Consider the following 15667-nt stretch of genomic DNA (forward strand, 5'->3'; position numbering starts at 1 on the left):
CACGGTTGGCACTGCCCAGGCACCTGTGGTACCCCAAGGGCTGCCAATGGCCATCTACCCTCTTTTCTTCTAGTCCAGCACTGCAAGACATGTGGAAACAGACTCTTGTGTTGTACCCTTGGATCTGCACCCTCCATCTCTGCATGCAGCTCAGCTGGAGCATGGTGATGTCAATCTTCTGATGTTCATGGTGTGCTTGCAGGATCCATTTCCCTTGTCTTTGCCCCATTTGAAGCCCCTGTGGCCACCGGCAGGGGAGAGGGCAGCCTTGGGATGTGGGAGGCAGCATGAAGGACCAGCAGGTAACAGCAGAACCAGTGCTGGGGCAGCTCTGGACTGCACAGGACTGTGTGTTTGTAATTTGTACTATGACTATGCCATGTGGTACTCCTGATGTGCGTATGCCCTGCTTCCTGAGATGCTTTCTTAGTCATCCTTCTCCTGCTGTCTACTTGCAGTTCTCACGAGAAATGTTCAAAAAATATTATCTCCTATGCAAAGCAACAGCATCCTGTTTGCAAAGCTTGCCTCCACTGGGATTTCTGTTGACATTATCTTTCAAGCAACTAAAGTTCAAATGAGAAACAAACTGATTTGGAACTGGGGTGGGCAAGGACCAGGGTTAACAGGACAGTGATAAACAGTAGTGGTGAGGGTGCAGAAGGAAGCCAAGTTACAGGGTGCATGTTACAGCCTTGCCTGAAACATTGTCATTAAAGCTTATCAGGTGCACAAATAAGACTGTTGGAGTTAAATTAATCTTGGCTTAATAGAGCTGAATCTTGAGTAGCATTACAGCCTGGATATGTAATGGTAACTAGAAAAGAATATCCCCAGGTTCAGGCAGGCACCTCAAAAGATGGCTACTCAGGTAAAAGGGGCCTGACCTGAATAATTTTCCCTCATTCTGTATGTTGTAGTGTGTTTTCCCACACAGCTACACTATGTGTAATGCTCACCATTGTAGATGACCAAAGTATAGAACTGAAGCTCCGTTAATTTTTTTAACCATAGATGCTGAGGTTCCTCATACTTGCTTTAGGAGCTGTTGGAATTAAGTTTTTCTCTGTAGCTATCAGGAAACCATTATTCCTCTATTAAAAGCTGAGATTTTCACAAAACAGCATGATTTGATCAACTAGAACTTGAAGAATAAGGTCAAATAAAGTGACACTTGACATAAAAGCTCAAGATATGACAAAGCCGTATTTAGTGCATTTTGCAGCTGAATGGGGAGTTGCCATTATGCATTCAGTTTAAAGAACATTCACATTTATTCCAGGAAAGCTCTAATGCAACCTTTTCCTATTAGCTAAATAAAAGATTAAGTTTATGCTGCCATTTACTTTAAAATTTACTGGAATAATTATCATGGGGAGAAAAAAAGGCCAAGACTTTTGAGATTAATTGCTATGGAAATAAACAATGTTGGTAAAACTTTGCTTGGCACCATTTATTAATATTCCCTTTAGATTTGACCAACACTTCCTCCTTTCATTTTTTTACCTTTTCATCATTTCACAGAATTTCCTGTGTTGTTTTATTAGACAGAATGCATGAGTCTGTCTCCTTAAATGCGAGGCCAGGAGAAAATTTTAAGGCATGTACTGCACTGAGGGCAAAGGTTTTGAATGGGGATGTCAGCAAGTGGGTGCTACTGGTCTTTAACGTCATGGGGAATTGATTGGGACAGGGCCCCTGTGGAAATTGTCCTCCGTCCTTTGATGTAGAACAATTGCTTCATGTGGGACACCTAGCATCAGCTTTTATCCTTCAAGTACTTCCAGCACAAGAATATAAAAAGTATGACTTCAAATAACATGAATGTAGACTTGAACAAGAACTTACTTTTTCTTTTCAGCACACCCCAGCTCAAATTAGGAGAAGATTTTTTCCCTGCTTTCTCATGGATGGCAGGCTTTGTGTCCAAAGCACAGTGTGCAGGGGACAGAGGCGTTAAAATACATAATATTTTAAATATATAATTATATGTATATAATTATGTAAAATATAATAATATTCCTTTAATTTTATTTTTATTTCAGCTAAACTATGTCCTTTGTCCTAAAAGTTTTTCAAGAAGTCCTGCAAATCCTTTTCATTAAAGGATTCCACCACACACTTTATTTTTATGAGAAAAGCAGAGAAATATGTAAAAGTTGGTCAAAGATAAGATGTGAAAATAACATTCAATATTGCAAGTGGGAACACAAAACAATTTGTGGTCAAATTTGCTGTCTTAATTAATAAAGATTGTTTCAGAAATTATGTTTTATTCCATTTTCCCTTATTTCACTACCAAAACCCAAGATTTTATTGCTTCTCCTATACCCATGCTTTTTACCAGCACTGCTGATATATAATGTGATCTTCCATATTCCTGCCACTGTTTACTAAAATGTTTTTAAATTATTCAATTCAGTCCTGCAATGGCTTTTCACCACGGGTTTCACTGGGTAGGCATGGCCCTGCTCCTTCCTTTTTGCTTGTTAATTAATCATGTCATACCATTGATCAACTTTTGATGGATTAAGACTGTTTTTCTGTATTCTGAAAATACACAAAGAAACGTTTCTGTCAAGGTCTGGCATTCGGGTAAAGAACAATTCTCCTGGTTAGCGAGCATCTAGAGTAGAGTAGCATCTACTGGAAATTAAACTAAATGACAGCTCAGAAATGAGAAGTACAATAAAACTGTGGCAATACAGAGGGGGCAGCTGCTTCCACTCCTCAGATACAACATTTCCACAGCCCATGGGACACCGGGATCAGGAGAAGACCAATCTGAATAAATCCACATTTCTGGGCTGTTTACCATATTCCTCAGTTAGGTTTTCTCAAGGCTCTTAAATGGAAGAGAAGCCTGAAGGGGGGGGACCTGTCAGTGCCTGGTCGCAGCTGCATACCAATCCCATCCTCTCTCCACCAATTGGCAGGGACCTGTGTCCCAAAAGGGTCTCTGGGAGGGGAACAGATGCTGGGCAGAGATCTCACACTCCTGCCAGCTGGTCCCTACCTTGTTCTACAGCCGACAACTGGCATCCTCCTCTCCCGTGGCAAGGTTTTGCCTGAAGTTCCTACAAAGGAAATAAGGTGGTGTTTTTCAGAGTTCAAAAGAAATCCTTTGGATTTTGGCCTAGAATTTCTTTATGAGGCTTTCCCCCTGGAGGTGACACACAGCTAGCATCTCTGTTAGCATCGCTTTGCATAGGTAGCTCAAACCATGCAAACGAGGGAAGGTACTTCCACTAAGTGGGCTGCCATTGATTTTCATATGTTCATAGGTATTAGAGAGGAAAAAGACCTATTAAATCATCTAGTCAGTATAATCACAGCAGAACTACTCCCTGCTGGACATTTACTGGTGGTTTGTCAACTCTAGTTCAGGAAACTGAGTTATAGTGTTCAATATAATGGATCCTAAATTTCCATTTAATATCAGTTTTCTTTGGTTCCTGCCTTTATATTAATGCATTGATGGGCTTTATATTGATTGACTTTTCTTAGTGTAATGAGAACAAAATGCCGCTTATCATTTAAGTCATTTAACTCTAACTAGCAAGCTATCAAGCTACCTCCTCCCAGGGGAAAATCGTAATGGCTAGAACAAGGAGCCATGTTGATACAGAAGTGTTGGTAAGATAAATAATTCTTCAAACGTTTTAATTCATTTCAAAACAACAGTAAAGAGTTACACAGCTGAATATACCAACCAAGTCTTCAAAATCACATGAAGCAAAGCAAACAGAGAATTAACCTTTGAGCCAAATCCCTCCTTGGTTATGATCACCAAACTATGGAGATCTGCTTGAGAAGGGCTGAAGGAAGACGAGTAGACCCATTGCTTTCCCTCCCCTGAACTAATAAAACCTGATGCTGCTTGTAGTGAGTTAATAATAGATTTTCACATAGTAGCAGACCTAGCATGAGAATAGGTGACAGAGGAAGGTTTTGATCCTTATAAATATGTTGTGGAAAAGACACTGTGATTACCATCATATATATCATTACTTAATATGGAAAATGCCATAACCCTCTAGTACTAGCACCAGGCTCTTAGAAACATGTTTGGAGTTTTAACACACCGACTGTTTGACAAATGCTGCCAAACTGCTGCTAGAAGACAGCTCCAGGATTAAACATATGTAGACTGTAGATGCAGTGCAGGGTGAAGTGTAACCTAAAACTGCTGGAAGGCAATTAAGATCTTACCATTCTTAGTAATACATCACTGGAATTATTTAGAGAATGAATTCTGAATATCATGTAACAGCCTACCCTATAGGCTGGGTGAGAAATGATCAAACCAAAAGTACGTTCTTTGCACCAGATTTAATAACTTTGGTGTAAAGAAATAAGAAAATGACACAGAATTTTTTCTTTACAGAATGATGCAGTTGCTTTTAATCGTGAATTCATGGGAATGTATGAAGAGGAAAAAGGATCCTGTTCCTTTTTTCTCATTCTTGTGTTTTCTACTATCATATTTACTGTTCTGCAGTGGCCAACCTCTTCTCCAGAGCATGCAAGGAGTTCAGTTTTCATCCAGTATTTCTCTGAGGTGCTCCAATCCAGCCTGAAAATAAAAAACACTTATGAACACTTACGACCATCAAGAGATCTGTTCTCATTCTCTGCCAAAAAAAAATGCTAATTTACAAATAAATTATTTCCAGAGAATCTGAAGTACCCTTAGCAGACCGATATCAGCGAATCTCTGAAGAAGATGAAGAATCAGAAAATTTCCCATGACTTCAGGCTGTTTCCCTGGAAAAGTGTCAAAGACTGAACCTAAGAGACAGTCTTTGGGAGTTCAGCTAAGTCACACTCCTTATTTCCAGAACTAATTATACTATTTACATATGGTGACTCTCCAAGGAAAATAAATCTTTCCATGTTTTTTCCATCCATCTTACCTCATTCCAGAAGCTGCTTTTGATTCATCCTCCACAATCTTATTAACAAAGATGGGAGGCAACATAAAAACAGCTGGGATGAAGGTCCCTGCAGTCCAGTAGCCCTTCTCCAGTAATGGCATGAGCAGGCTATGGAGAAATAAAAACCAAGCAAATAAATAACATCCTTCCCCTAATGATGTCCCTGAAAATGACTCCTTGCAGATGAGTCTTGAGCCTCCTGTTGGCCCCACGGTCATTGCATTCTTGGGCCGGGGGTGCTGGAGACCTTTTTTTCTCCCCTTCTTTTTTTGCTCTAACTTCTTTCATTTCAGATTATATCATCTCCTGTTCTTGCGGTTATGGGTTTTTCTTTGTCTTATGGATATTTTTCATGTTCCTCTCAGCTAAAGTTTTGCAAAGGCAAGTGAAACAGGCTCTTCTAACTGCTGCTTAGGATGAGAAAATCCTTCTGGGACAGTTCAAGATTATCACCGAAGCTATGGATCTCCCACTAATCATTATACCTTTGGCTCAAGCAACTGTCATACAGGCAACCTTTTCATCACTTAGCAATAACATTTAGTATTCAACATTTAAATTATTAGATGACAAATGCAGTATCTGTGATAGACACAATCTCTCTTTTTATCTATTATATCCTCTGGTGAGGTTATCGTAAGGGACTGACGATGTATCTTGGGAAAATCCATTGAGAAGGAATATATTCCTAATTGTTTCAGAGACTAATTTTTTTCCATCTTTAGATATGGGTTCTCCTATTTGACTTGTCATTTATCATAACCTCATATCTAATGTCTCGGTAATGTTTCTTACAGTGCCAAGGCTTCTTAATCTTCTGCTTTTAGTCAGGCTGATATGTTAAACACAGCACTGGATTTTGTTCTGCTAGCTGGTCAAATCCTTTGAAAGTGTCTGGAGTCATGGATGTGCTTATAATATGGGTACAATTTGCATATGGGTGTATCTTTATTTCTGGGGATCTTGTAGACATAAAAAGCACTATTTTCCCAATGGCAGTAACATTAATTTAGGCTATGGTGATATTAAACTCTCAAAAGGTGATATTAAACTTTTTACACCCATGAGCAAAATCCAAAGTTGCCTCCTCTGAACAGACTCACTTTTAATATTTTTAGTATCCAAAATCTGCTTCCCTGTGGTTTAGGTGCTACTGCTGTTCCTCCAGTAGTCCTCTTGAACCTGTCCATGAGGAAACTGAATTCTACATTGGATGAATGATGGTCAGAGGGTGTCAGGAGCAGAGCTGGTCAGCTGATTTAACAGGGAAGAAAAGCCACTTTTTTTTAAGATTTGCATCACATGAGAAATAGCCATTGTCTTCCTAGTGTCCACATTTACCATAGCAAGGAAGGGTTGTACTGCATTCTTGTCCCATGGGTGAGCCCTTCACCACCACCATCTACTGTGCTAGCTCACTGCTTCCTCTAGGCCACTTGGATTCCTATGGATTTTAGGGTTTAGGTATTTACTGGCACTTCATGCCGGTACAGATACAACAGTGCCCATGCATCTGGCCTGCTACCAGAGTCCCCTGCTGGGACTGAGGCAGGCATGCTGTCATTTGTGGCCATGCAGGAGGTACATTACCCTGCTTATGGACCCAGTGTCACAGGTGATTCTCCCTTTTCTGGACACTGGCACAACATGTTCAACACTGAGAGAAGTTTGTTGCTTCTGATGTCTGTTTGGTTAAATGGCATTTATTATCCTGTATGGATGCTCTCCATGAACAGCCTCTGCAGTGCACATCCCACAGCTGTGCCTTGCATAAAATACATGTGAAGCCCTCAGCTGGTGGGACATAAAGGGGAAAAATAAACAAGGATTACTTCCAAACTAAAAACCTTAACCACCTCAGAAAAATCCAGTAAGTTTATGCTCATTCCTTTGAAGCCATTCAATCAACTTACTGTAAGCCCAGGTTTGGTACAGCCATGTCCTGTAGAACCATGAATCAGAGCAGCTGTCCCTTTGCCAGCATAAGATGGATGCCTGCTTCATTTTAAGGACTACTCAAACCATGCTCAGGCTCCAAAAAACAGCATGGAAGTGCAGGGCTAGCAAGGTACAGTGCTGAAGGCGGATCAGCTGGGTCTCTTTATCCCATGGAGCAGGAATACAGCAGCAGCTGCCTTGTCTACCTGTTCCTGGAGAGGCTTCGAGGCTGTGGCAGTGCTGCTCCATAGCTTGTTTAGTGTCTCTTCTGGAGCATCTGCTCATTGCTCACCCAGTAACTATTCCTTGGTGCTTTCCTTGGAATTATCTTGGGTTCCTGGACCCCATATGACCTCTAGGGTAAACACTTTAAAACTGTCTTTCCACAAAACTGAGCCTTTACTGAGATGCCAGCTAAACTTTTCCTGGGGCTGTGACAGTTCCCTGATAAGATCCCATATAACATGCTGGGGAATTATGTGTGGCAGGCTCATTCCTCACCCATGAAATGAAATTAGTGGTTGTTTCACAATGTATAAAATAACAGAAAATATGCCAGTGGGTGGCAGGGAACGCTGCTGAGTCACTGGATATTAAGCAATGCAGAACAAAGCAAACAAGGATTACAGACTCTTTGGGGATGCCACATCAAGTAACCATTTGGAAGCAAGTAGGAGCCCTTGCCTGACACATGCAGGCACAGGCATCTGTCACCACAGTCTTGCTCTGGCCCAAGGCAGGGAGGTAAGAAGGGAGAGATCCTTGGAGCCAATGATGGCTCCAATCTCAGTGGCTAAATGATCTCAGCAGGGTCTTGTTACTCACCTGGGGAAGGTAGCAGGAAAAGACTAGAAAACATTAACTTAAAGCAGACCTAGAAGTGCAGCTGCTTATTACAACAAATCCTGATTTTTAAATTTTTTTAGCTGGGCTTTTTAAAATAAAGATATATGTCTTTTATTCAGCAAAATTAATATACTCTGGTGCCCACCAATGTAGAAATTTTTATTTGTATTTTCTAAACCTGTTAATGGATACCTAATTGCTGTATTTCAGCTCAAGTATTTAAACAAAATCTTTAGTACCTCTTCAGCTACATATTTTATTTTTTTCATATTCACTTCTAGAAATGCTAACATATTCCAGCATGAACAGAGTGTAGCCTCAGATGTCCTCATCAGAAAACATCAAAGGCTAAAGGTATGCAGTAATTAAGTTGTGCTAAGGGAACTTCCTGTGAAGCTGTTGCATAAATCCAAAACTATAGCAGACAGAATAATTTCATTGTTTCTTTCACTAGATCACCAGATCCTGACTTTTTACTCCCGAAGTCAGAAAAAGCCCGAGTTCTACCTAATATTTGTTACCTGTGGTTTTGGAATAGGATGATGTTATAGATGCTAGAAACAGAAGAGAGTCATTAGTTGCCACAGAATCCAAGTAGCAAAGAGTCTTGGGATGAAAAAAAGGTATTCTGAGAAATTGTGTCAGACTTTCTAACTGCCCAGCTTATGGGGAGAAAAGCACCGAAAGGGCTTCTGAAAATAAGTTGGAGGTAACATTAGTACAGATTTCTTCAACCTCACACAGCCAAGCTCTGGGCTGAGGAAGGAATTGCACCTGACTGTGCTCACTGCAAAACAGCATGCACGGAGAAAAAGCCATGAAAGGCCCATTTGAATACACAAAGGTTTGCTAAGGCACATGAGGGACTCTAACTGCTGCTCTAAATTTAATGCAATTGGATTAAAAATATCCTCTCTGAAAACAAAACAGATCCTCCCAGTTTCCGGGCCCTCATTCCAGGCCCTCAATCATCATAAATAGAATTAAAAGGTACCTTCACTTGGCAGCTCTGGACCTTTGGGTCTCCTCTTCCTGGGGAACACCTACATGTGAGTTCACACCACAACTCACCTGAACCCACAAGCAACTTAACTCCACATGAACCACTCCCACGTTTCAAAGATTTGGGAAAGCACACCCTAAAGAAACACTGCCAACAGAAATACTCCTTCCTTATCTCTAAGAAATCACTTTTTTTAAGCCCATAACAATGAACACCTGACACTTTGGCCACAATTTAACCCATCAGCTTTTTACCAGTACCTCATACATAACTGAACCCCTTCTGGCTCTGCCTATCTGGTTCAGTTTTGTACCTTTGCATGCAGCTGGTCTATTTTAATTCACTGGCTTACTAAATTTATTTTTCATTTGAAAGAGAAATAGTTTGGAAAGCACTTTGGTAGGTGTGCATTTTGGGTCTAGCCAGAAATGGTAGATCAACCTTTTCATGTAAATATGAAAAGAATAAGTGTGCTATTGACCAAATTTGGAGTAGGCTCCTTAGAAATACGTTTACCACTAAGTTGCTGGGCTCAACCAAGAATATCTAGTATATCTAGAATATCTAGTATATAAGAGGTATGAAAGAGCTGGGAAATGATGGAGCCATTCCAGAAGAATGATTACTTTATTCACCTGGAAAGAGGTAGCTTAGGATATTAATTTGGAACTAGAAGTAAGTGGAGGCTACGGATAGTTTTATGATTTCTGCGCCTGATTATATACTTGCCTCTTTCTTTGAATGGAGCTATTTAATTTTGCATTCACACGTCAATATACATTGATGCAAAGACTGTGAATTACTCAGTTTTTACCATAACAATGAAGAAGTAAACCTGTGATTCTTGTAGTTGGTTTTGATCTGGACTGAAACAAAAACAAGCATTTAAAGGTGTAGGGGCAAAATGCAAAAAGCCAATGAATGATAGAAAAATATTAGAAAATACACTTGCCCTGTGACTAGTGAGCTGACCTCAGACATGACATCTTTGGGTTTGACTCTCTGCTTTGTATGACATCTCCTAAAGGGCTTCCTAGCCACAAAATTCCTAGATATTCCGCAGTCTTTCTCTCATTCTAGTTTATCATTAAAAATTTTCAGCTTGGTTTCATCTTGATGTAAATGAAAATAAGTACGGAATTGTTTGTTTGTTTGTTTTTCATTTAAAATAAATACCAATTTTTCCAACCAAGTCTGCTCCTTTGCATTCACTTCTAAACACATCAGACTCTGGCTGGAGTACCAGGTGTGGGATCTGGTTTTTCCAGTTTTTCCTCTTCTAGAAAATCTTTTACACCTGAAGCGCAACAAACCTCTTAATCCTTCTCTTGATGTTTGCTGTTTGAAATTTCTTTAATAAAAGTATGTCTAAAGAAATCTGCATAATACTGCCCAGACTTGTGGGTGGTAGCTTGGAGTAGGACTTCTTGTGGTTCTCACCTACCAGCACATTTGATAAGTGAGGAGGAGTGTCTCAGACTTTGGGACCTGGTAGGATATTCTTCACTAGCTCTCTAAACAGAAGGGATTCACCCCAGTTGTTTTGTCAACAAGAGGACACAAACCAAGAAAAGGTCTATCACTGAATGTTTTGAAACTGAGTAAGGATCCTGTTATAAATGACTCAGATCCCGAATGGAAATGAGTTATTAAAAATTTTATTGAGAACTATAAAAATCAGCAAAGCAAAAGGGACAGTGCTGGGAGCATGGCCAGGTGCCAGAGGCTCGGTCACAAAATGGTGGTCTCACCTTTTATACCCCTGTGATTGCATCAGCCTTATGCATATTTATTTACAGTTTTGCATAGTCTCGCCCCCTGTCACTCTTCTGGGTGCTGGTGCAGTTCTGTCACTGGGGTCGTTGGCGTCCTCATTGGATGGAATCCCACTCCTTTTATGATTGTGTCTTCAAAGTTTGGCTAGCAACAGCCCGTGCCATGCAAACTTACAAGGCTAACATCACAATACACAAATCATACAACCCCTGCAAAAACCAACCTCACAACCAGACTAATATAACAATCATTAAACAGTTTTCAACATGTACCATTATCTTAACTTTTTCCAAAACCAACATTACAATATTCAATGTCAATTCTTATAATATTCAGCAAAAGCCAATTTTTACTAACTTGTTTCTCACAGATCCATACCACCTTGCCACATCCCAAGGGGTTGAAAATCTAGCCACTGATGGGCACTTATTCCTCTCAGACTTATCCATCATCCACGCTGTAAGAAACCTGTGTTGCTAATACGCATGAATACTCTTTCACCTCAAGGACATCACGGAATAACACATGATCACCTATTCAGGATAATGATTATGAGGATCATTACACCTGCAGAGATGAGATATTTCACTTGTGTTAGACTATTCTGACACTTATAATGTATGGTGAGTTTTAACGATAAATATATGTGCTCACTTAAAAAGGTGTGGATTTTCACTGTGAAAACAATTAATCTCATTATTATAGTTACGCTTAATATTAAAACTTCTCTGCTCTTCCAGCTAACTCCCTGTTTTGACACCCTAAAATGAGTTCTCTCCCTTTGTTTTAACTGATGCCTTTCCACCAATAATGAGAAAAGGAATACAAGCAGATATAAGTGAATAAATTACAGTTTACTAACAGGCGAAACAGCAAGGGGCAAAAAAACCCCAGTAAATAATCGCTAGATACAAACTTGCTAAATCTCACCAACTCCTGGGGGACAAAGAGCCCACCAAAAGCAGTGGAGTACTTCCTCCTTTCCCAAGACAGTGGCCACTAACAGCCAACCTTGCGGCTTGAAAGACAAAGGGAAAATGGGGACAGCCCTTCCCTCCCTGCTTCCCCCAGAATGGCAGCCTTCACAGGCAATTACATCGTCTGGGAGACACAGAGAAAGGATGGCAGCAAACCCTCCCAGCAAGTTAGGGCTTATGGAGCAGTTCTAGTGGCAGATGAGAAGTACCGGCATGTGTGGGTCAGCGCTGCCACCCGCCTCTTCCTCCTGCCACCCTCCAGACTGCCGATGTTGGCGCTGCTGTCCCCTGCACTGTGGGCATGCTGAGGGGAGGAACTGGTCTGTCAGCACTGACACGGGGTGACTGGCCCCAGGGACCAGCTCGAGCTTAGTGGTGCCAACAGGGTTTGTAAAATAAACTCCAAAACAGTTTCTGATTGCAAAATGCAGCTTTTTCAAGTTGCTACTGCTGTGACACCAGAAAAACCCGCCCAAACCAACCTCCGATGAGACGGAGCCTCTGCCTTGAGCTAAAGCCACCAAGGCAAAAGAGAACTCAGCTTGGGAGCTCAGACTTTGTAAAGGCAGTGGTACCCCCTGCCCTGGCACTGGCCGCAGCACCGGGTCTTAGAGAGACAGGAGACATTTTGGGCACAGATAGATATAGGATACAATACACAGGATACACAGATAGATAGGAATACAATAACATTTTGGGTTACCCACGACACTGGCCTTTTTCCTTTTTTTTTTATCTAGACTCTTTGTAACATGAAAACATCTAAACCATAATCCAAAGCACATTTCTACTGAACATTAATGAAATATTTCTAATTAAGCTTCTCTTTCTAAGGAGTTTTCCTCAGTAGGAGAAATGCTTCTGAGAGGGGTCTCTGGCCATTGCAAGCAACTTGCAGAAAAGCGGGACTTTGCACATCCACTTCACTGCAGTCCCTGTGAAGCTCTTAAACACTTTCTGACAAGCATAACATAAATAGGAAACAAGCTTTTTAAGATACATATGTGAGACAAAACCAGACAACATGGCAAGTTTGAAAAATAAATCCACATATATCTTTCTGAACAGTAAAAAAATACTAATTTCAATGCAGTCTTATATTTCAGGATCACCTTAAAAAGAAGAGAGCTGAAAGACTACTTCAAAAAGATAGGGTATTTATATCCTACTGGCTTATACTGATACTTATACTGATTCTCCACTATGTGGAGAAATAGAAATTGTCAAACCATTTAGAATGTCAAATACAATTTGGCATAGATTGTTACATTGTACTATGTAGTGTTATAGATAGGATTAAGTAAATGTGCAACAAGCAGAGTGTAAATTCTTTCCTATTTGATGAAAAGGGTAAGACTGAATGACTTTGTGTCCATTCCCTTGCAGATGTCCCTGTCTTGATGGGTGTTTCCATTCCTATTCTGCCATACTTTTTAGCAAATGCCAAACTACTTGCAGATAAAGTAATTCTTGGTTGTTGGCAACTTCTTGACGAAGCAATGGAAACTATCTTGAAAACACTGGGACTGAACGTTGTAATGGCAGGACAAGAGGCTCTGAAATCATAAAAAGTAGAGATAAAATGCAGTCCTGAGATGCCAGTCCTGAGGAACTACCTGATACACCAAGTCAAAATTTGTTTCCCAGAACTGCGGTAAAGATGAAGGAAGAAACCCATGTGATTTGTCATTACTGAGCCTTCTGCTCTGCTGATAGGAAGGGGAAGGATTGTCACTTGCTAGTGATAGTGACATTAAGATGGTTGCTTTGGAGAGCCACACTGTTCTACTGTGTGACATGCAAGGAATAAAGAGAGGCAAAAAATGATACAAAACTCAGCAGCCTTAAAATGCACAGTGGTTATCATGCACCTGAGCCAGGAAATCCAGTCTCTTGGTATTTCAGATCCATGTCATCACCCCTTCTATAAACAAACTGGTCTTCCCTTCTCAAGACATGTTTGGGGGGTTTTGCCTGTTTTGGCTGCAAAGTTTCTTCAGAACCAAATATCATTAATGGCAGACAGCTTGTTGCTAATTCCTAACTTTACTATTGCTTGACCTGTAACTATTTGTAGTCATCTATCTGTTGCCTCTCCCCAATCCCCAAAATATATTCCCCCGTATACTCAACGACAATAATCCTCTCCTCCCTCTTTCTTGTACGTTAGTTAGTCTCTCCCTTCACCTAATCATCTGAGAAGCCTTTTTTTCCATCTGTTACAAATTCATATTTTGTATCTTTGGCAGGAGTGAGACATATTAGAGGCTTTTTTTTTTTAACAAAGGTTGGAAGAATAAATTTTCCTTGCTGCTACAGGCACTTGCATCTCAGCTTCTGGTACTGGGGTCCTATTTTGAAGCTTTTTTGTGCTGGGACTATTCAAATGGGTGCTCCTCAGCAGGCCACAAAATTCAGGCAGAAATGCTTTCACTGAATTGCAAGGCTAAAACCTATGAGGTGTGCACTACTGAAACCACAAATAGAACAAACAGGACCTAGGGAACACAATCCCAGTCTGTAACACTAGCGTGTTGTTCTGATTATAGTATTTACATTCAGAAATGCATAAACTTATATTAAAATGTTTTAGAAGTGCCTAAGTTGCCAAATATCGCTGTCTTGCATGTAGATTTACATTCTTCAGTCATTTATTTGCTTTGCTTTTAGTACTACCTGAAATTCTAAATTTCATGAATTTACAAGCTGCCATGGAAATTCACTTTGTCATAGACTGAAAAGTAGCAGTTGCATGTACTTTTGTTGCCTTTCTAACTTAATTTCTTAACAAACCTAATTTCACTCCTTCGACTAAAATGTAAAACACAAGGATGAACACTTGAAGAAAACTAAAACCCTATGTTTCTCAAATGTGCAAATGCAAACAAATTTATGTGTTTCAAATGTCATTTTGTACTTATCATCAAAGTATGGATTGACAAATCATATTATGAATTGAATTGCTTTCTCCATTTTTAGCAAAACCAAAAAAGTCAGATCAGATGCAATCCTTCATTTTTTGAGCACAGATAACACTTCATTCACCAAAATACCAAATATTTTCCCATTTGCACCGTGCTGCCCATATGTGTAACTGCAAAACAGATTGTAAGGAGACAGGAAAAGAAGAAAAAAAAATCAGAAAACAAAGATCTATTTCACCCTTCAAAATATAGCTTAAATGCAGTATCTGGAATAATTAGCAGCCTTTTAGACTCAGAAACAATTTTAATGTAAATGAGATTGTCACCTGGGGCCCAAGCCTCCAGGGATTAAAGAATACAAGGTCATTTTATCCATGCGAGTAATTTCTTTTCTGGGTATTTGCAAGATTAGAAACCAGAGTAATGTGATGAAGAGCTATGGAAAGAGACTGTTAGATACTAGTTAGATACCATTAATTTAGTACATTTAATATCAGTCAAACTCACTGGCTTCATGAAGATGACAGGATCAGCTATTTTAATGAAACAAAATTAATCTATCTCTAGCATTATCAGCTGGCAGCTTTGGCAGGGAGAGGAAAGTCTAGCTAAAGACTCCATTTTGGGAAACAATTGCTATATATTCTCCAATATCTAGAAAGTCAGCTCTGAACATCCTTGTTGATGTGGAGAAAATACACCATGCACAAAAGAAAGTCACATACCTCCCTGTTACCTGTACAGAGTGGTCCAGCCCTACTGCTATTGCAATTAACAGCAAAACTCCTGGGACTGTAGGAACCAAACCTTGCCTAAATTGTCACTGCAGCAATAAGACACCAGCAAGAGACTGCAGGGCTGCATGCACTGCATCAGCAAGTGATCTGGCACTACGTAAGTCTAGAGAAAAATAATGTCCTTTTTTTTTATTATTCAAATATTTTAAAGGCAATTTTACATATAGATTTGAAATGTTTTCCCTGAGTTTTAAATTTCCAGCAAGGTCCAACAGAACACTTCCATAGCTCATTAAACTTCTGTGATATTGCTAAAAACACAGTCAATGTCTTTGGAATCTTTATGTTCCTCCTTTCTGTATGAGAGGACCTCATTATGTGGAGATGAAGAATCTGTTGGGGACCCTAAATAGTGGATGTGGTTTTGAAAGCATAAATGGTATGACAGTAATTTCACTTTAATTTTATGTTAGCAATTTGTATCAATTTTGTTACAACCAGACCTTTGAGATACAATATATAAAAATCA

At 39.9% G+C, this 15667-nt stretch overlaps 1 long non-coding RNA gene across 2 annotated transcripts; it reads right to left on the minus strand.

The window, feature by feature from the left end:
* Positions 1–4135: 4135 nt before the first annotated feature.
* LOC125326868 lies at positions 4136–15214 on the minus strand. 2 transcript variants are annotated; one of them, XR_007204047.1, is made up of 3 exons: positions 15127–15214; positions 4917–5045; positions 4136–4576 (listed from the first exon to the last, which is right to left on the minus strand). It is a non-coding gene; the product is annotated as an uncharacterized LOC125326868 (long non-coding RNA). The 2 variants fall into 2 exon arrangements; XR_007204046.1 differs by lacking the exon at positions 15127–15214 and adding an exon at positions 8716–8780.
* Positions 15215–15667: the final 453 nt, after the last annotated feature.

The sequence above is a fragment of the Corvus hawaiiensis genome, chromosome 6 (assembly GCF_020740725.1).
Source record: "Corvus hawaiiensis isolate bCorHaw1 chromosome 6, bCorHaw1.pri.cur, whole genome shotgun sequence".
NCBI classification, from domain to species: domain Eukaryota; kingdom Metazoa; phylum Chordata; class Aves; order Passeriformes; family Corvidae; genus Corvus; species Corvus hawaiiensis.